The 22,915-nt window shown below is 42.2% G+C and overlaps 1 pseudogene; it reads right to left on the bottom strand.

Annotated features, from left to right (window-relative positions):
* Window positions 1–12,944: 12,944 nt before the first annotated feature.
* Window positions 12,945–22,600, bottom strand: LOC148020622 (catalase pseudogene; annotated as a pseudogene).
* Window positions 22,601–22,915: the final 315 nt, after the last annotated feature.

Genomic DNA, 22,915 nt, shown 5'->3' with positions numbered 1-22,915 from the left:
TATTCAAGGTAATGAACCTAGGTGTCCATGAATGTTTGCTCGGAATGGATTGGCTAATACCCAATGATTCCCTCATTTACTGTGGAAAGGGCCAAGTCTCCTTTAGAAATTCTGAAGGGGAACTAGTTACAACTCAAGGAGAGGCTGGTAAGCCAAAAATTCAGCTGGAAAAAGCAACACTGATAATGAAAGGAGTTAGGAAGGGCCTATCTGTCTATTTGATTAAACTAAATAAGCTAGATCAAAATCAAGAATCTACGGAAGAACCTTCATGGTTAAGGGAATATGTAGACGCATTTCCTGAAGAGCTGACAGAACTTCCTCCTCAAAGGGAAGTCGATCACAAAATCAAGCTGGCCCCAGGAGCTGCACCAGTCGCAAAGAGACCATATAGGATGTCCATCCCAGAAGCTATTGAGCTGAAGGAGAAACTCAAGGTACTGTTAGACCAAGGCTACATTCGTCCTAGCAATTTGCCATGGGGATCTCCAGTGTTGTTCTAGAAGAAGAAAGATGGAACGATTCGGCTATGCATTGACTATAGAGGGTTGAATCAATCAACCATTAAAAACAAATACCCCATTTCAAGAATAGATGAACTTCTTGACCGTCTTCAAGGCGCGAAGATCTTCTCTAAGATAGATCTCAGGTCTGGATATTATCAGATAAGGATCAGGGAAGAAGATATCCCGACGATCGCATTCAACACAAGGTATGGACACTTTTAATTCCTAGTCATGTCATTCAGGCTGACAAACGCTCCTGCTACCTTCAACAGGTTAATCCAGGATATCTTTAGGCCCTATCTTGATGACTTCATACTCGTCTTCTTTAACGATACCCTAGTCTACTCCAAGCAGGAAAAAGACCATGAATCCCAGTTTTGCATTGTTCTTGAAACAATGAGAGTACACAAGCTTTATGCTAAGAAAAAGTGTGCATTTTTCAAGCGACAGATTGAATATCTGGGATTCATTGTATCAGCAGAAAGAATTTCAGTGGATCCGACCAAGGTCAGAGACGTTCTGGAATGGTCAACACCAACTTCTGTCAAAGAAATACGTAGATTTCTTGGATTGACAGGATGGTATAGGGTCTTTATCAAAAACTATGCTTTGATTGCAGCACCTCTGATTGATCTACTAAAGAAGCAAGTATCAATTGTATGGTCACCTGCTGAACAGACCAACTTTGACAAACTAAAGCAAAGGTTGGTATCAACACCCATCCTGAAACTTCCTGATCTTAGTAAGGAATTTGAAGTGATAACTGATACTAGCGCACTTGCCTTAGGATGTGTGCTCATACAAGAAGGTCATCCCGTAGCATACTCTTCAAGGAAACTGAAGAGCCATGAAATAAACTATGCTATCACCACGATCTAGAGCTATTGGCTGTCATCCATGCTCTCAAACTTTGGAGACACTATTTGCTGGGTAACAAATTTGCCTTAGTGATGGACCACAAGAGTCTTAAATGGACTTTCACCCAAAATGAGCTCAATATGAGGCAACGTTGATGGATTGAAGTATTAGAAGAATATGACTTTGAAATCAAATACCGACCTGGAAAGGAGAATGTAGTTGCCGATGCACTCAGTCTCGCAAGGCATTTCTAAATTCTCTGATTTTGCAATATCATCAACAGCAAGATCTCTAGCCACAAAGGTATCCATCAACAGCAAGATCTCTAGCCACAAAGGTATCCATGCCAAACAACCCAATTCTTGAGCTAGCTAGAGAAGAGGCATGTCTTGACCCAACCTATTAGAAATTGCTAAGGGAGATCCCCAACAAAGATCAAGACCCGAAGCTAAAAACAAAGTATCAAGAATTCTCTATCAATAGTGGACTTGCTTACTTTAGGACAATATTATGTATCCCGACAAGCCAATCACTCAAGCAGAAGATACTTTGGGAAACCCATGACTCCCCTTTCTCAGGACATCCTGGCTATACCAAGACCCTTAATGTGGTCAGGAAGAGCTATTATTGGGATAGACTCAAAGGTGACGTTCTCAAATATGTCACATAATGTTTGTCTTGTTAACACATTAAGGCCGAACATGTCAAAATGCCAAGGAAATTGCAACCACTGGACATTCCCCAAATGAAATGGGAATTCATTAGTATGGACTTTGTTATTGGCATGCTCCAAGTTCAGGGAGTATACAATTCCATTATGGTGGTGGTAGATATGCTCACCAAGGTTGCACATCTTATCCCTGTTAAGACAAACTATAAAGCCTCAAACATCGTAAGGTTATTCATGAAGAAAATATTCAAACTACATGGGTTACCCAGAAGAATCATTAGTGATCATAACTCTCTCTTCACCTCACACTTCTAGAGGGCCATCTTTGAGGCCATTGGGACTCAGCTCTGTTTCAATACAGCTTATCATCCCCAAACCGATGGTCAAACAGAACGAGTCAACCAAGTCATTGAAGATATGATTAGGGTACACTGGTGTCGCGAACCCAAAAAGTAGATTCAATATTTTCCACTGGTTGAGTTTTCCTACAATGCTTCTTACCAGCAAAGCATTCAGATGACCCCTTTTCAAGCATTGTATAGGCACGATTGTCGTACTCCTTTGAGCTTTTCGGATCCAACCTTGAGGGTTGAAGCTTCAAAGCAGATGTTGGAAGACATGGATGAACAAATCAAATCAATAAGATATGACATCCAAGCCACCAAGGACAAACAAAAGGCTTACGCAGACTTGAAACGGCAAGACAGATTCTTCGTTGAAGGTGATATGGTCTTCATTCGCGTATGTCCAAAGAAGAGTTCCCTATCCTTGGGTGAATGCGAAAAGCTAAGTCCAAGGTATTGTGGACCCTACAAGATTCTCAAGTGCCTAAGGCCTAATGCTTATAGACTTCAACTCCCTAAAAACCTAAAAGTTTATAATGTATTCCATATCAGCCTATTGAAAAAGTATGTGCCTAACCCTAGTCACATGCTTGATGAACAAATTATAATGCCTAGCCAAGGAGTCCTTGAGCTACAACCTGACAGAATCCTTGATGTTAGGGAGAGGCATTTGAGATCCAAGACCTTGAGAGAATACCTCATCCAGTGGAAAGATTATCCCGAAGAGGATGCCACCTAGATGGATGAACATACTCTCAACCAACAATACCCCCAGATCTTCTCAAGATGAGGACATCTCGATTCCTCTAAGCAGGAGAGAATGTAATATTTCTACAACAAAATATTATGACCCTAGATCTTGTGCAAAAGCAATTTGAAGTAATCTCCCGTGACAAGAAACTCTAGCCTAAGTGCTCCACCCTCGTGTACTAACAATACCAGCCCCCGTGTTGTGCATATGAAACCGTGGCTCAAAACCGCAAACCATTGTAGGAACTCCCCTTCAAGGGAAAAAGGGATAATCAATAATTGCAATTTTTTTATATTAACTCCCTCTCCTTCACCCGTTGCATGGCGGGGAGAGAGAGTGTGTGGAGGTTATGGAGGGGCATGGGGAGGAGAGCATGTGACTGCCACCTTTGTGGCCATCCCCACCCCCCCACCCTCCAACTTATATGACCCCCCTCCCAAACTTCAAGGGGAGGGGGCATCGTCTAGAGTTGATGCCGCCATCGAAGTGCTGCTGCTGCCAAAATGCACCACGCCGTCAGGCTGCGGCCACCACCAACACCATCATGATCATCATCCTCATCGTCATCCTCACCATCATCACGCCATTCATCATCACCATCACGTCTTCACACGTCATCTCTGATCATCCAGAAGCTTGAGAAGCTTCTATTGAAGCTCCTCTAGACCAAGTTCACCCGCGGTGTTGGATTTCTTAGACCATGTTTCCCAAGGCTTATTTCCCGTGCCACGAGGGAGATCTTGGGCAGTAAAAAATTTTGGAAATCGAAAAAGGGGACCAAGGGAGAGTTTGCTGAGTCGAAATTTACTTCGTCAATGGCTCCTAAGTAAAAGTCAAGAGGAGCGCACGCGAGAGCTTCCACCCAAAGTACGAGCGTGGACAATACCCCGATATTAAATGCCCAGGTTCTGAAAAATATCCCCGCATGGAAAGGATGTATAAAGCATGTTTTAATTTACATAGGGAAACTTAAATGCATTGGAATATATACTTGTTCAATTTACTAAGTTTAGTTGCATGATGAGGTACTTGCATTTGCTTGCACTTCCATGGTCAAGGGTAGTCACATTTTTGAACGTATGAAGCATAAGTTAAAGGATGAAATTGTGCAAAGGCGTCCTTGTTGCATCACACAAAGGATAGGGCATATAACACATAATGCACTTATGTAATAAATTCCTGGTTGTGACTTGTGTATAAGATAATTGTAGATGGCCATTAAATAATGACTAAATAGTTGCAATGAAAGGAAAAGATTTATGAACTTTGACAAAAAACATATAGTATGCAATTTGCATGCTATGATAGTTACATTTTAGGTTGAGTTAAGTGAAAAGGAAGGATTAAATCAATGATGCATTCATTGGCATCTGGTCTTGAAATTGCATATTCACATGGAATGATATATTGCATACATCTTGCAGTTACTTTCATCTTTTAAGGAAGGTACTTGCAAATTTTAGAGGAAAGTATTTGCATCTCTAAAGGAAGGATCATCTTTATTCGTAAGATAGTTAGATCAATTAAGTAAATTGCATGTAATTGAGTAACTCACATGACATTCATAAAGGCGTGAATAGTTAGCATACATCGATCACCTCAATGTGCTAGGTTGGGTTAAGTTATGATAAAATTCTGCTTAGTATCGCACTTAGGATGCCGATTTAATATTTTCGATCTTAAAGGTCCTACCCACATTCACAAAATGTTAGGATTATCTAAATGCCTGTGTAAGAATGATGTAGGGTTCTCACCCTAAGGATTAGAAGACCAAATGATGGAATTATCCAAGGAATTTAGGGACCCTAGGGCCAAAAAGTTTATCAACCTAGTAGGGTTAGGGTTTTGGATTGGGTCAATAGGACTCACAAGCCCTATATCTTGACCAAAGGTATTCTTGATCAAGAAATGCCATATGATGAGAAATATAATCCCACAAGTTAGGTACTGACACCTATCTCGTGCAACATGCCTGCAAGGTCCTATGCTCTTGCAACTAAATCACAAGTTAGTACTGCTACACCTTAGACCAAGGTTGGCGAATTTCAATTACAAGTTAGGTTCTCTGAGAATTGAGTAGTTGCCCTACTATAACACTCCCTCTTGAGAGCTGATTTGTCAAGCTTAGGGCAGTGGTGAATTGCCAAGAAGCAATTTGACCAACCAAGTTAGGACGATGGGGTTGTCTAAGAGCTATTTGTCAAGATTGTGGGAGAGAAGAAAGAAGTCTCACTTGTAGCTTTCTTGCTTGCACAATGGGGGAATACACACAAGGGTGGAGGCTGAAAACAGTTTTCCTCTTCTTAGTTGTGTAAGCCAAAAAAAAACTCTCTTACAAAGAAATAGAAGAACCCTATATATGGGTCTCAAACCAAACTCAACTAACTAAGGTGGCATACTAACTGAGCCACGAACTAGAATAGATAAGGATAGCTATTATGTAGCTATTATTCATGGGCGGTGTACCAACCGCGTCTGCAACTGACAAGTCGGTGACATAAATGCACAACGGTCACCCTGGCGTATCACGAGTGGAGCTCGATATCTCAACACTCCCCCTCGAGCTCAATCCCAATTCCTGCACACCAAGCAGGTCTCTGAACTTGCGCAGCTTCTCTGCGCCCAATGCCTTCGTGAATATGTCAGCAACCTGATCCTCTGTGCTGACATAAACTAGATCAATAAGACCTAGTAAAACCCTCTCTCGCACATAGTGATAATGCACCTCAATGTGCTTTGTTCTAGCACGATAGACTGGGTTATTTGCCAAGTGTATACTGCTCATGTTGTCACAATAAATGACAACTGGCCCATCTGTAGACGGATGCATATCATAAAGTAGCTTATGCAACCAAGCTACCTCACATGCAGCCATTGTTGCACCCCTGTACTCAGCCTCTGTGCTCGACAAGGCAACTGTAGGCTGTTTCTTGCTGCTCCAAGTGACTGCAACACTCCCAAAAGAGAACACATATCCACTGGTAGATCGTCTATCAGAAATGCTACCAGCCCAATCAGCATCAGTGTATCCATGCAACTGTATCTGAACCCCAGTCTCATAAAATAGTCCATACTGCAATGTGGACTTCACATACCTGAGTATGCGTCTAGCCGCATCCAAATGTGGTTTCCTTGGAGCCTGCATAAACTGACTTACCAATCCAACAGCATAGCTCAAATCTGGCCTGGTAATAGTCATATAAATCAAACTTCCTACTATGCGTCTGTACATAGTAGGGTCTTCTAGAAGCTCACCTGCATCTGTGCTCAGCTTCACATTCTGCTCCAAAGGAACTGAAATAGGCTTACAGCCTGTCATCCCATATTTGGACAGCATGTCCAATCCATACTGCCTCTGCAAGATCTGTATCCCACTTGGTGATCTAATCACCTCAATGCCCAAGAAATAACGCAGCTCTCCCAAATCCTTCATCTCAAACTTCTGCTTCAATAGCATTTTCACATGAAGGATATCTTCATCACTGTCACCTGTCATAATCAAATCATCAACATAAATGACAAGTAGCATAATGCCTTTCTCTGTTTTTCTCACATAAAGTGAGAAATCTGCTTTGAAAATCTGAAAGCCAATAGTGACAAGATACTGTCCTATCTTGTCAGACCATGCTCTAGGTGCTTGCTTCAATCCATACAAAGCTTTCTTCAACCTGCAAACAAACTCAAGATGAACAGCATGCACATAACCTGGTGGCTGCTCCATATAGACCTCTTCTTGCAAATCACCATGCAAGAAGGCATTCTTTACATCCATCTGATGTAAAGACCATCCCTTTGATGCAGCCATAGCAATGACTGCTCTTACGGTTGCCATCCTTGCAACCGGACTAAATGTTTCTTCATAGTCAATGCCATATGTTTGTGCATACCCCTTGACTACTAATCTTGCCTTGTATCTGTTCACAGAACCATCTGCATTGTGCTTCACCTTATAAACCCACTTACAGCCAATTGCATTATTACCTTTAGGCAAAGGTACCAATTCCCATATAGCGTTTGCTTCTAAGGCATCCATTTCTTCATCCATGGCTTTCTCCCATTTTTCTTTTCCCATGGCTTGCTCAAAAGAAGTGGGTTCTGGTTCCTGTATCACCTTGACCATATACGCATAGTGAATGGCTGTAAATCCATCATATTTCAGTCTATCCACAGGATACCTAACTCTGGTAGACCTGCGCAAAGTGGGTTCACTCCTAGGTGCTCTCAAAACATCCCTAGTCTTCCTTACTCCATGTGTAACAATAGAAGGAATACCCAACTCATCATCAATGCTCTGTTCTGAGCCACTGGATTCACCATCCACATAAGAGTGACCTGCATTCACATCAAACATGGGCTGATCAACCTTCTCTTTTCCTTTTCGTGATACCTGCATACCACTATCTGCATTACTTTGAGAAGATTCTCCTGATCTCAATCTGCCTGTCCATGGCGAAGAATGTGAACCACTGCTAGAGGACGCTCCAGGTCCACTAATATTTTGTGACTGTTGCTGTGAATTCTGTGCAGCATTACCATTTTGTGCATCTACATCATCAATCACATTTACTGGTTTATACCAGCTACTCATCTCATCAAAAACATCTCTGCTCACTGTAAACTTACGAGTAGAAGGGTTATAGCATCTATACCCTTTTTGCTGCAGAGAGTAACCAATAAAGATGCACTTCTCAGCTTTTGGATCCAACTTGGATCTCAGCTCATCTGGCACATGTACATAGGCAATGCAACCAAAAATTTTCAAATGAGAAATATCTGGTTTCCTACCAGTATACCTCTCCTCTGGAGTCATTCCATGTATTGCTGCAGTGGGAGTCCTGTTCATTATGTAGACTGCTGTAGCAACTGCTTCAGCCCAATAAAAATCTGGCAAGTCTTTTTCATTGAGCATGGCACGAGATACCTCTCCAATATGCATGTTTTTTCTTTCTGCAATTCCATTTTGTTGTGGGGTATGACTGCATGAATATTGCTGCTTTATGCCATGCTCCTGCAGGAACCTTGCAAACTCATTTGAGAGGTACTCTCCCCCTCCATCTGACCTTAGACATTTTATCTGCAGGCATGTTTCTTTTTCAACCATCGCTTTAAGAGTTTTGAAATGCCCAAAAACTTCACTTTTCTTTTTCATAAAATACACCCAAACTTTTCTGCTATAGTCATCAATAAAACTGACAAAATAATGACAGCCTCCAAGAGATGCAGCTTTAGTAGTCCACACATCAGAGTGGATTAATTCCAATGGCTTCTCACTCTCTTGAACATGTCTAGGAAATGGTTTCCTTGCCTGTTTTCCAAACTGACAGGCTTCACATACCTTATGCATTTTTGCAACCTTGAATTTGGGCAATCCTGCAACAATATTTTGGGCCTGCATTGATTTACGTCGCTGTACATTAACATGACCAATGCGTTTATGCCAGATATCAATATCTGCAACTACACCGGTCCCATGTGCAAACATTGCTGCACTCAATTCAGACATGTCTGCATCCAATCTAAACATTCTACCCTTCTTCTTTCCTTTTGCTATCAAGCGACCTTTATTTTTCATATCCTCAAAAAAGCATCCATGAGGATTAAATCTGACCTGCAAGCCCTGTTCAACCATTTGACCAACAGAAACCAGATTCTTGGTGATATTGGGGACATGAAATACATCGGACATGTATTTCTTTTTCCCATCCTGCATAGACAAGGGAATTTTTCCAATCTGCACAATAGGATGTGCAGTATCATCACCAGTCTCCACAAATCCTGGTTTTTCCATTTTCCTTGCATACTCCATCCATTCTGCATGACATGTCATGTGGTTTGATGCACCTGAGTCAACATACCATACATCATTGCTTTCTTCTGCACTTGTCACAGAATTATTCATGTGCTGCACCATGAACAAATGCTCATTTCTGTCATCACCCTGTCTGCTAGAAGATGCATAATTTCCTTGTTGCAATTTTCCATTCATGATGTCATTCTGCTTTTTATAGCAGTTTTTAGCCATATGACCCATTTTACCACAGTAGTAGCATTCAACATTACTGTTTGCATTTTGACCTCTTTGCCATCCACCACGATCTCTTTGGCTCCCCCTGCCTCTAGAGTTATCACGTCCTCCTCCATAGGACTGGTTTTCTTGTGTTTGCTGCATATTCTGATTTCTACCACGACCTCCAAATCGGCCTCCTCTACCTCTGCCTCTACCTCTTCCAGCATTTGAGTAGAAGACAGCTTCTTTTGAAGTTCCTCCTGAAGAAGATGCACCACCATTTCTCTGCTCCTCAGAAATTAGAAGAGCAATCAGCTCCTCAAAATCAGGAAATCTTTCACGGACGGAAATGGATGTCCGAAACTGTGCATAATCCTTTCCTAGACCATTCAAGGTCACAGAAACTAAATCATCATCTTCCACTGGCGACCCAATGGAAGCAAGTGCATCTGCAATCTTCTTCACCTTCATGTGGTAGTCATTGATGCTCATATTTTCTCTTTGCACATTGTGCAACTCTTGCTTGAGCTGCATTTTCCTAGCTTGCGTATTTGTGCTATACATCTTTGACAGAGTATCCCATGCCTCCTTTGGCGTACTTGCATCCTGAATATGCACAATCATAGAGTCTGAAATGCTGATAGACAGCCAGTACATAACTTTCCTGGCTCTCTCATGCCATGCTTTGAATGCCTGCATTTGTTGTTGATTGGGAACATCAGGAAGAACTGGTTCTTCTTCATTTCCTGCAACAAATTTCCAATATCCTTTTCCCATAAGAAAATTCGTCATTCTAAACTTCCATGCCTGGAAGTTGTTCTTGTCAAGCTTTTCAGTGACAATCTGTAAAAGAGAATCAGACGCCATTACAGAATACTGCAAGAAATTCTGTCACTGCAAAAAACACAGCTTCACCCTCATAAGGGCAAATCTGAAAAACTGGCGAAAGTGGTATTTGTCCACACAGTCACTTCCTAGTGACGATTTTGCATAAACAAGAACCAAGGATGATTCTGAAACTCCCAATGTCTCTGCGCACAAGCATATGATGCAATTTCTACAGTAACTTTTCACCGACCTGTAGAACAGTGGCTGCACAGCATAAAACTGAGCCTTTTCCTGAGTGCGTGCAGAAAACTTCCGTCTGCAAAACAGGCCCCGAAATGGCCTCAAATCAAAAAAACAAGGTCGCCAAGGGCTAAAGCCCTTTCTCGCAGCATATACTGCCCTCTTGCTTCACCGCGAAGGGCGTCTCAACCTGAGACAATGCACTCCTGCAATTTCCGGCTGTGCTACCTGCAGAGATCTGCTCCCAAAATAGAAAATGAAAGCAACACTGCTCCTCTTACCAGAACACCGCGAGCTTGGCTTGCTTTCTTGAGCTCCTTACCACGAACAAGGCTCTGATACCATGTCAAGATTGTGGGAGAGAAGGAAGGAGTCTCACTTGTAGCTTTCTTGCTTGCACAATGGGGGAATATACACAAGGGTGGAGGCTGAAAACAGTTTTCCTCTTCTTAGTTGTGTAAGCCAAAAAAAAACTCTCTTACAAAGAAATAGAAGAACCCTATATATGGGTCTCAAACCAAACTCAACTAACTAAGGTGGCATACTAACTGAGCCACGAACTAGAATAGATAAGGATAGCTATCATGTAGCTATTATTCATGGGCGGTGTACCAACCGCGTCTGCAACTGACAAGTCGGTGACATAAATGCACAACGGTCACCCTGGCGTATCACGAGTGGAGCTCGATATCTCAACACTATTCAACTAAAATATAAGGAAACCTAAGGTAGTGACAATTTGGGGTCAAGAGGGTATAAACCCTAACCCAAGGAAGAAGGGTAAACAAGCAACCCATCTTGCTAAACCTTTGGGATCTTGCCAAGTCACAAATGATCCAGAATCGAATGTTGGAAGTATTCGGGGAGAAGGAATCACATCTTAGCAGTTGGCCGTACGAACGACCACTGGAATACTTGTGATTGTACACTTAGGTGCACTGTTTGTACTTCTTTACTCAAGGAACTAATTCAAGAAAAACAACTAATGCTTCAGGTTAAAATCCTAGAGGGAGAGGCAGTATCAGTTACCTTCGACTGTCTGCCTGACCCTATACAAGAGGGTTGTTAGCCGCATCGGGTATGTGGACCGAACCCGCTGCAAGAGGTCTCTCCGTGGGTGCTACTTGGAGCAGGAGGACGCTTGGGTACCATGGGAGGCTCTGGCTGTAAATTCCTTCCCTCTGGATCCTGCACAAGAGGCGGACGTAGCTCGAGATGGGATCTTGAGGCCCACATATTAGTCAACGGATGGAACTTGGAATAGCGATTCTTGAGGATTGCTGGAATAGCCTTCGGGCAGTATATTTGATGGATTCCAAAGACTATGATAAAAAAAGATCAAATTTTGAAAAAGGAACTTGCTTGACATTGTTTTTTGTGTCAGTGCCTAAGTTACGTGAAGGAACTAGTGTTTAATTGGTTAATTAAGGAAGTTATTTTTGCTTGTTAAACTAAATGTGGTAGGTAATTAGATAATTAAGCAACCCGAGGAAAGTGCGGTGGACGTGACTCTGGGTCCGTCCTACGGAAGGGTGGTCCTGTTTAGCCGGGAACTTGTCTTGAAGGAATTGACAGCGAAGTAGCAATGACCTAGAATCAATAGAGTTAGAGTCCCGATTTATGTTGTTTTAGGGGAATGGAATGGGACTATGCCTTACGGGCAGAGAGATTAAGCTTTGCATCCCTCTCATTTCCCATTCTCCCTGAGCCAAGTGCAGTATAAATCCACTTTGACCTTGATGTTTCTGCGCAAAGTGTTTCGTCTGGGGCTCGACGCTAGCTACTTCCTAGAAACTTGACTATTAGGAAAACCCTGATTCAGGTCGGTTCTAAGTGGGAACGGCCAGATGCTTTCGCTTCGTGGCAGAGTCAGGAAGTCCTTGATCGCAAACCGCGTGACATTCCTTGTGAGTGCCGGGTGGTGCTTTCTAGACTCTCTTCTCGATGGGCTGCTAGGACGTGTCCTACAAGTGGATAGGGGGACACGTTACAAGTGGAGTGACCCAAGGAGAACATGGCATCAGCCTCAAGTACTGGCTCGGTACCCAAGAACCTAACAAGCCCTCACAAGGTGACACTTAATCCTTTTCTAACGCTCACTTTTATTTTCGCTTCAACCTTCCTTAGTTTCCTTTTCTTTTTAGCTAGATGCCACCCCCAGGAAGACAAGGCATTGGCCTCGGGTCTTATCTCCTCCCCATCAAGAACCTACCACGCCTTTGCAAGGCAATGAACAACTACTTAAGGAGTTGTCTTTCTTTACTTTTCTATTTTTATAGAGGGGTTAGAACCCCTTCTTATACACCTCTGTATATTCATATATTTCTTTTTAGATATTTAGGATTTCCAACAAATAAAAACAAGGTATCCCTTACATACACATCTAAAACAGAAACTCCTACAATAGTCGCCTAGTAAGTCAGCAGAATAGGCTCACTAGAACTCCCATCTAAAACAGGTTTTTTAGTGCCTGACAATGCCTTTATAGGAAGCAATGACTACATAGACCTTCCACAGACATAGCTAACCTAAATGTGGGACTTCATGCCTTGATTGTCGGTCCCCAACAAACAAAAATAAGGTACCCCTTACATACACATATATCATTAATTGCTTAAGGGAAAAAGGGAAAGACTCGGGAAGGGGACGAAACCACTTGGAATGGCCACAAGAAGTTCCTCTGCAGCAAAGGCTCCCTCCAACGACTTCGTACACCTGTATGATGCAATCACTAAAATAAAAAATCATTAAACGCACATGCACCAAACAGATATAGGGCCCTCTTGGCCTAAAGAAATAACACATTTTACTGCAAACTAACTGGCTCTCTTGGCCTAATGAGATCAAACATTAAAACCGTAAAGAAACTGGCCCTCTTGGCCTAATGAAATAACACATTTTATTGAAAACTAACTAGCCCTCTTGGCCTAATGAGATCAAACATTAAAACCATAAAGCAACTGGCACTCTTGGCCTAAAGAAATAACACATTTTAATGCAAACTAACTAGCCCTCTTGGTCTAATAAGATCAAACATTAAAATCGTAAAGCAACTGGCCCTCTTGGCCTTAAAAAAATCAAGCAAACCAGTGCATATATATCCCTCCTTGGAACATGTAGATATGCGAAAACATGCTCCATTCCAAGGGAAAAATAGGGCTCTCAGCCCTAAACTAAATGCATCAAGTTGTGACCCATCCCTCCTGCATATGGAGCAAGAGGCGTATGCATAACATGTCTGATCAACATATGGGTCCAAGATAATAATGGTAGATGGGTCTTGGCCACTCTTTGCATTACCCATATCAACCATCGCCTGCCATATAATGTGTGGACTATTAAAATTTCCCACAAACGACAAGGGATTGTCTCATTATCAATAGCAACATCCGGACTAGGACCACAGTTGAAGAAGGGGCCCTCTTCATAAGCAAAATTTGCTAGGGAATCCGTAAACTGATTCCAAGAACATGGAATCAGCTGAAGAGATACGCTCTCAAATTCATCAAGTAGGGTCATAGCAGTTTGATGATACATGTGAAAGAGAGGATTCTGGACTGTGTATGTCCCATTTAGTTGATTTCAGATCAGTTGGGAATCCTCTTTTACTAATAGTCGTCGAATACCACCTTTCTTCGCAATATTGAGTCCCATAATTATGGCTTTATACTCTACCATGTTGTTAGTAAATCCTACCCGAGATAAACTACTAATTTCATTGTAACTCTGCGTCGGGGATCTTGGATAACTACTCCAACAGTCCCTTTCTTATTAGGGCCCCTGGACGCTCCATCAAAGTACAATGTGTACGTCCACACTGGGTTTACATAGCTAGCCATCAAGAACTCCCCTATTCGCAATTATGATAGTTAAAATTAAACATATTTAGAGGATGAATTGACAGCTCCATCTCACCTTCTTCATTAAACTCAACAAGGATGCTTGTCAGAATTTATAAACAATGATGGCAAAAAACTTTGATTTCCCACACAAAGGTACTATCTTCTTGCTCAATCACTTTGTTTGCTAAAAACATATAGAGGACCTCATCTCTTTTGGGTGCTTTTAGGACTAGCGCTTTTGCTAGTTCTTGCTTCATATCCTCAAAAGATACTTGACATGCTTCACTCCAATTAAAAAAATAATTAAAAGATAACATGTTTATCAATGGCAATGTTCTTTCTCCCAATGCATTGATAAATCTTTGATAGTATCCCATTGATGATAGAAAGCTTTATACCTCTTTTGGAGTGTGTAATGGAGTCATAGTGACTACCCGGGGAATCCACCTTATAGAACATTTAAGATACCATGTGAGTTTAAAAGAAAGTGTATTATATTTAGTAAAATTTACAAGATTATATTTACTAAATGGATTTTTTAAATTATAATTTGAAAAAATCCATAAGTTTAGTAAAGTAAAAGGGGTCATTTTAAATACATGTTTCTTACTATCCTTTGAACACATGTTTTATAGATAATTTATTATAGGTGGACTCCTTGGGAGCAACTATGACCTTTATCTTTTAAGGATCGGTTACAATACTAAACAAATTAACCACATGGCCTAATAACAACCCATAGGGCACCCCCCCAAAGATGCACTTTCGTGGATTAAGAGCAATACAAGACTACTTGCAATACTCAAAATATTTCATTAAAATGATTAGCTGTCTATCCCTTATAGTTGCTGCCCCTAGATTATCGATAAAAAATTTTAACTCCTCTGGGGAGATATCACCAAAAGTCTTATAAGCTATTCATTGAGCCAAGTGCATTGCATAATCCAAAGGCCATCACCTTATACACAAAGATACCAAAGATAGTGATAAACATCGTTTTTAGAGTCTCCCTTGTTCCTCCCACTCTAGGGCAATCCTTTCTTTTTTATATCCTACCACTCTTGTCTCCTCCTTGGCCCTTTCTAGCTACGCTAGGATCTCTTTGACATACTCATCATATTTTGTGGCTGTGGGCATCGTGGGGGGGGATGTAGTCATGGAGGCCTCTAGCTTCTGCCTCTTGGGACCTTCCTTGACTCAGTGTTGGCTATGGCCAGTGGTCTTTTAGCTCTTGCGGTGGGGACCCCTACTCTCGTATCTAGAGCTATATCTTGCATCTTCGTTACCAAAAATTGCATCATGGACATTAACTCGCTAGTGTCCATGGCAGCTCTGGTATCTTGAACACTCAAGGTGGTCGTAGCGTAGGACATGAAGATTGATGGGAGGGGTGCATTGGGGCCTTTCCCTTGCCTGATACTATCAGGACTACTTCAATTTCTAAGGCCTTGGTACTGCTACTTGGCTCTCATTCCCTCCGGGGGACTCAAGGTGGCTAGCTCTTCTATACCCAAACTCTCCTCCACTGACCTGTTCATAGCCTCGGCTATTTCTTCATCTTCCTTTCTCCTCCACTCTTCCACCTCTTGGTCTTCTTTTCTTTTCCTCTCTTCTTCAGCCCTCTTGGACTCTCTTTAGGCCCTCTTCAGTAGCTCAGCTCGTTCCTCCTTTGTCATTATTTCTTTTATTTCCTCCTATGGCTTCTGTAACGTGTCCCCTTGTCCACTTGTAGGACACGTCTTGGCAGCCCATCGAGAAGAGATTCTAGAAAGTGCCGCCTGGCACTCACAAGGAATGTCACGAGGTTTGCGATCAAGGTCTTCCCGAGTCTGCCACGAAGCGGAAGCATCTAGTCGTTTCCACTTAGGACTGACCTGAATCAGGGTTTTCCTAATAGTCAAGATCCTAGGAGGTAGCTAGCGTCGAGCCCCAGATGAACCACTTTGCGTAGAACATCAGGGTCGAAGCGGATTTATACTACACTTGGTTCAAGGAGAATGGGAAACCAGAGGGATGCGAAGCTCGATCTCTGTCCCTAAGGCATAGTCCCATTCCGTTCCCCTAAAATAGCACAAATCGGGACTCTAGCTCTATATATTCTAGGTCATTGTTACCTTGCTGTCAATTCCTTTGAGAAAAGTTCCCGGCTAACTAGGACCACCCTTCCGTAGGACGGACCCAGATTCATGTCCACCACACTTTCCTCGTGTTGCTTAGTTATCTAATTATCTACCACATTTAGTTTGACAAGCAAAAACAACTTCCTTAATTAACCAATTAATCACTGGTTCCTTCACGTAACTTAGCCCACTGACACATAAAAACAATGTCAAGAAAGTTCCTTTTTCAACATTTGATCTTTATATCAGTCTTTAGAATACATCAAATAACCTGCCCGAAGACTATTCTAGCAATCCTCAGGAATCGCTATTCCAAGTTCTGCCCGTTGACTAGTATGCGGGCCTCGAGATCCCATCTCGAGTCACATCGACCTCTTGTGCAGGATCTGGAGGTAAAGAATTTACGGCCAGAGCCTCCCCTGGCACCCAAGCGTCCTCGTGCTCCAAGTAGCACCCACGGAGAGACCTTTCGCGGCGGTGGGTTCGGTCCACGTACCCGGCGCAGCTAACAACCCCCTTAGATAGGGTCAGGCAAACAATCGGAGGTAACTGAAACTACCTCTCCCTCCAAGCTCTTTAACCTGAAGTATTAGTTATTCTTCCTGAATTAGTTTCTTGAGCAAAGAAGTACAAAGAGTGCACCTAAGTGTACAATCATGAGCATTCCAGTGGTCGTTTGTACGGCCAACTGCTAAGGTGTGATTCCTTCTCCCCGAATACTTCCAGCATTCGATCATGGATCAATCGCGACTTGAAAAGATCCCAAGGGTTTCGTAAGCTAAGTTGCTTGTTTACCCCTTTTTCCTTGGGTTAGGGTTTATACCCTTTTGACCCAAATTGTCTATACTTTAGGTTTCCTTATATTATGGTCAATCAATCGTGGACAACCCCGTTGTCCTAACTTGGTTGGCAAAATTGCTTCTTGGCAATTCACTACTGCCCTAAACTCAACAAGACAGTTCCCAACAGGGAGTGTTGTAGTAGGGCAACTAATCAATTCTCAAAGAAGCTAATTTGTAATTAGAACTTGCCAACCTTGGTCTAAGGTGTAGCGGTACTATTTTGTGATTTAGACATAAGAGCATACGATATTGCAGCTTGTAGCACGAGATAGGTGTCAGTATCTGACTTGTGGGATTATATCTTTCTTTGTATGGTCTTTCTTGATCAAGAATACCTTTGATCAAGATAAGGGCTTGGGAGTCATCTTGACCCAATTTAAATCCTAACCCTACTAGGCCGATAAACGTTTTGGCCCTAGGGCTCCTAAATTCCTTGTGGAGGTCTAGCATTTGGTCAACTAATTCTTAGGGTGAGAACCCTAGATCAATCTTACGTGGGTGATTTGATAACCCTAACATTTCGTGAATGTGGGTAGAACTTTTGAGATCGAAAATATTTAATTGGCATCCCAAGTGCGATACTAAGCAGAATTTTATCGTAGCTTAACTCTACCTAGCACATTGAGATGACCGTCATATGCTAACTAATCATATCTTTATGGATTTCATGTAAACTACTCAATTACACGCAATTTACTTAGTTGATCTAACCCACGATTAAAGATGATCTTCCTTTTAAAGATGAAAATACTTTCTCCTAAACTTGCAAGTACTTTCCCTAAAAGATGTAAGTAACTGCAAGATGTGTGAGATGTATCATTCCATGCGAATATGCAATTTCAAGACCATAGACCTTTTGCCTTTATGCAACTATAGGATCTATAGTGATCTTTCTTTTCCTTGCCCTATGCGATATTAATTGACATTCAGAGCTATTCTTATAAACCCTACGTTTTATGCATCGAATTCAAGCTTTAGTATTTTAATGAAGATGTGAATCCATCATTGATTTAATCCTTCCTTTATCGCTTAACCCAACCTAGAATGTAACTAACATCGCATGCGATTTGCAAAGTTCATAAATCTTTTCCATACATTGCAACTATTTAGACATCATTTAATGATCGTCTATGATTATCTTACAACCAGGAAATTATTACATAAGTGCATTATGTGTTATATGCCCTGTCCTTTGCGTGATGCAACAAGGACGCCTTTGCACAATTCCATCTTTTAACTTATGCATCATACGTTCAAAAATGCAACTATGACCATGGAAGTGCAAGCAAATACAAGTACTCATCATGCAACTGAACTTTGTAAATCGAATGAATATATAAATTTTCCAATGCATTTAAGTTTCCTATGTGAGTTAAAACATGCTTTGTGCATCCTTTCCATGCAGGAATATTTTTCGGAACCTGGGCATTCAAAATCGGGGCGTTGTCCACTCTCGCACTTTGGGTGGAAGCTCCCATGTGCGCTCCTCTCAACTTTTTCTTAGGGGCCATTGACGAAGTAAACTTCGACTCAGCGAACTCTCCCTTGGCTCTCTTACGCGTTACGAAGTCACTACTGCCCGAGATCTCCTTCCTTGCATAGGAAATGGGCCTTGCAAAACACGGTTTAATAAAAACCGAGTAGGGGTGAACTTGGCCTAGAGAAGCTTCAATAGAAGCAGCTTCAATAGAAGCTTCTCAATCTTCTGGATAACAGGGAGATTACGTGTGTTGGTGATGATGATGATGATGATGATGGGGGCAGCAGCAGCCATGCGGCGTGGCGTAGACAGCGGCGGCAGCAGTCCGATGGCGGTAGGCAGATAGGCGACAAAAGCTTCTCAGGATACCCCTCCCCCTTTCAAGCTTGGGAGGGGGGGTTCATATATAAGGTGGGGGTGGGGGGCATGGCCACACAGGTGGCTATTTGCATATCCTCCTCCCATACCCCTCCACAATCTCCTACTCACACTCCCTCCCGCCATGCAATGGGTGAAGGAGAGGGAGTTAATGTAAAAAAATTTGCAATTAAATCATTATCACTTTTCTCCCTTGAAGGGGAGTTCCCACAAAGGCCTACGGTTTTGAGCCACGGTTTCCTATGCACAACGCGGGGCTGGTATTGTTAATGCATGAGGATGGTGCACTTAGGCCAGTATTTCTTGGTTGCGGGAGATTACTTCAGATTCCTTTTGCGCGGGATCCAGGGTCTTTTAATATTTTGTTGTGGAAATATTACATTCTCTCCCCCTTAGAGGAATCAAGACGTCCTCATCTCGAGAAGATCTGGGGGTATTGTTGGTTGAGAGTACTTTCATCCATCCAAGTGGCATCCTCTTCGGGGTAATCTTTCCACTGGATGATGTATTCTCTCAGGGTCCTGGATCTCAAATGCCTATCCCTTACATCTAAGATCCTATTAGGCCATAGCTCAAGGACTCCTTGGCTCGGCATTACAACTTGTTGATCATCAAGCACGTGGCTAGGGTTAGGCACATACTTTTTCAATAAATTGATATGGAATACATTATGAACTTTTAGGTTTTCAGGGAGTTGCAGTTTATAAGCATTAGGCCCTAGGCACTTGAGAATCTTGTAGGCTCCACAATACCTTGGGCTTAGCTTTTTGCATTCACCCAAGGATAGGGAACTCTTCTTTGGACTATGCGAATGAAGACTATATCACCTTAAACGAAGGATCTGTCTTGCCATTTCATGTCAGGTATACCCCACAACAAAATGGTGTTGCAAAAAGAAAAAACAGGCATATTGCAGAAGTTGTACGGGCATTAATGATGGCTGAAAAGATCTGAGACTGTCCATACTGCTATTTACATTATGAATAGAACTCCCACAACTGCAGTTCATGGGATGACTCCTGAAGAATGCTTTGCTGTGGCAAGAAGCTTGATGTATCGCACTTGAAGATATTTGGTTGTGTTGCATACGTTCATGTGCCAGATGAGCTACAGAAGAAGCTTGTTCCAAAGGTAGAAAAATGTGTTTTAATTGTATACTCTTTAGAGCAGAAAAAGTATAGTTGTTATAACCCTGTCACAGGTGAGTTTAGAGTGAGCAGGGATGTTATCTTTGATGAGATGGAAAGTTGGTATACACCTGCTGGTTATGTTTTGGATGATGATAATGATCAGGACAACTATGTGCAGAAAGATAAACAAGAATCACGGAGTCTTAGTGGACCAGAAACATCATCTGGTACTACACCTATAGTGAGCTCTTGGTCTGGGAGACTAAGGAGTAGCCCCATATCTTCAAGTGGATCTATAAGTGTTGTAGGGAAGGACAAATGAAAGAACAAAGTGTTGGATGGTAATGATGCATCTACCAGTCATTTGGGATTTGATAGAGATTCTAGTGGTTCGGAGAGTTTGGATTATGAGCTTGGCATTCCTTCAATCATCAGGACACCAGGTGTACAGAGAGCTCATAGTAATGTAAAGGCTCCATTGAGTGATCCAGTGGCACATAGATCTAGCACGGTCAGATACCCTATTAAAAGATTTAGTTTTGAAGGTTATACAGCTCACCATTATGCTTATATGGTGAAACTAGTTGAGGATGTTGAGCCCACTTGTTTTGAGGATGTTGTTGGTCATGCTCATTGGGATGCAGCAATGGATGAGGAGATGGCTGCATTAGAAGCCAATAAGACTTGGGATTTGATAACCTTACCTAAGGGTAAGAAAGCTATTGGCTGTAAGTGGGTTTACAAAGCCACGCATAATGCAGACGGTTCAGTTAGCAAGTATAAGGCTAGGCTAGTTGCAAAAGGCTATGCTCAAACATATGGCATAGATTATGACGAGATATTTAGTCCAATTGCTAGGATGGCAACTGTTAGGTATGTGATTCCTTGGCAGCAGCCAAAGGTTGGAGTTTGCAGCAAATGGGTGTTAAGAATGCCTTCTTGCATGGTGAACTGCAAGAACAAGTGTATATGGAGCAGCGAGCAAGTCATGAGGATTTAGAGCATCCCACATATGTGTGAAGGTTAAAGAAGGCACTGTCGAAGGGTTTTCGAAAGCAAAGTCACGACCACAGAGGACCTTGACTAATTTCAGGATAGAAGATCAATCATATGAATAAGTAAGATGAGAGGATTTGTGAGCAGTAATAGATTTGCCAAGCTCCCAACTACAGGGTCTTCACCAATCCTTTTGGGTTCTTCCTCTAGTAATACGTAAAGAGCTACTGCCTCTACAAGCGTAGCACCTTCCTCCCCATCAATATTAGCAACATTTCAAGCACATGGCATGTTTTCACCCTGTTAAACCAGTACATTCCACTGTAAATCGCAAAGAGACATCTTGGACATGTGATTATGGGGAGCATCTTCCATGGAAAAGTCGGTTAATCCTTCAATTTTCATGACAACATTACAATACGAATGGATTATGGCATCCGCACATGGCTCTTGTAAGTTTCGCAAAGCTGATTAATACTGGATGTCACAAACTCCAACATACATGAGAATGCGGAAAATAGTTGGCCTTCCAGCCTTCTTGAAGAGGTTTAGTACTAAATCTTAATCTGAGAAACATCTGTAGGTGCTAGATGCGATCCAATACAGAACTCTAATTCGCATGACACTGCATGGTCAAACGAGCAATTGCATCAAGGATATTATACTCTCCTCTGCTGGCTACTCTGTGGTGATATTCCTCGTAAAATAGGCTGGTAAGAAAAGGGAATGACTGGCAAATCCAATTTACAAGAATCTCTTCCACACCATTGTACTGGATCAACTCCAAGTCTATGGTGATCCCCTCTCCCACATCAAAAACCTCTGAATATTGCATGATAAACTCTGATCACCTCAGACACTGCATTTGCTTCTAAATAGCTTCCCGAATCTTGCATGATGATGCATCCAGATCAATGTAGTACCTTGATTGACACTGCTATTCAGACTCAACAACCTCCATAATCCTTCTAGCCTCCCCTATGCTGACCAGCCTATGGAGGACTCTAATGTGAGATCTGGAGTATTCACCCAAAAGTAAACTTGTAATCAGGAAGTACTGTTCACTCAGCTACAATGGCCCTTTCCACCTTTTACAAAATGATATAGATTGCCCAAGTCAATACACTGGTTCTAGATCTGCAGCAGCAGGTTTGAATAAGTGACCCCTTTTTCACTATGTCAGGAACACCAGAAAGTTATTGCCAACCATGTCAAAGTTTCCTTCTCTAGTGTAGAATTTCACAGCAAAACCGCATCTCAGGACTGCCCCGCTCATGAATCACAGTTGAAAACCTGACAGTTAATGGTGTCTGCACACCAAGAGCACGTAGGAAATCTGCACATGTGAGGTGTGAAATATCATGAGTCACTTCAAAGAAGCCCTTTGCGCTGGCACCTCTGGCGTGGACAACACGTTCAGGAATCCTCTCACGGTCAAACTGAGCAAGCTTTTCAACCAGGTGATAGTCCTCCAGAAGAATAGGACCTCTGGCGCTGACAGTCAAGGATGAGTTGTTGTTCCATACTGGAGCACCAGAGTTTATGGTGAAGAAGGGGGAGTTGTAAGCACTGGACGGGCGGAACTTGTAGGGGTCCATGGTGACAATGCTGTAACAGATTGGAATATCACACGCTGGCAGAGCTGGAGATTGAACTCATCAAGCTGGTTATGAAGTTCCAGCATAGTCCGCTGAATCTCGCGTTCACCTCCCAAATGTGCATCATAGCGCTTGGTACCAACAGCATCAATCTCATCAATGAAAACTATTGATGGGGAAAGGTCATCGGCAACTCTAAAAATCTCTCTGACCAGCTTTGGTCCATCTCCAAGGTACTTCTGTATAGTTCACTACCAACAACACGTAGGAATGTAGCTGACGTAGAATTTGCAACAACCTTCATGCGTCTCTCTCTCAATGCCCT

This window comes from Lygodium microphyllum, chromosome 18, assembly GCF_053477565.2.
Source record: "Lygodium microphyllum isolate KBCC chromosome 18, Lygodium_microphyllum_v1.1.10, whole genome shotgun sequence".
Taxonomy (NCBI): domain Eukaryota; kingdom Viridiplantae; phylum Streptophyta; class Polypodiopsida; order Schizaeales; family Lygodiaceae; genus Lygodium; species Lygodium microphyllum.
The sequence above is the reverse complement of the archived record's forward strand: the minus strand, read 5'-3'. Positions and strand labels throughout refer to the sequence as shown.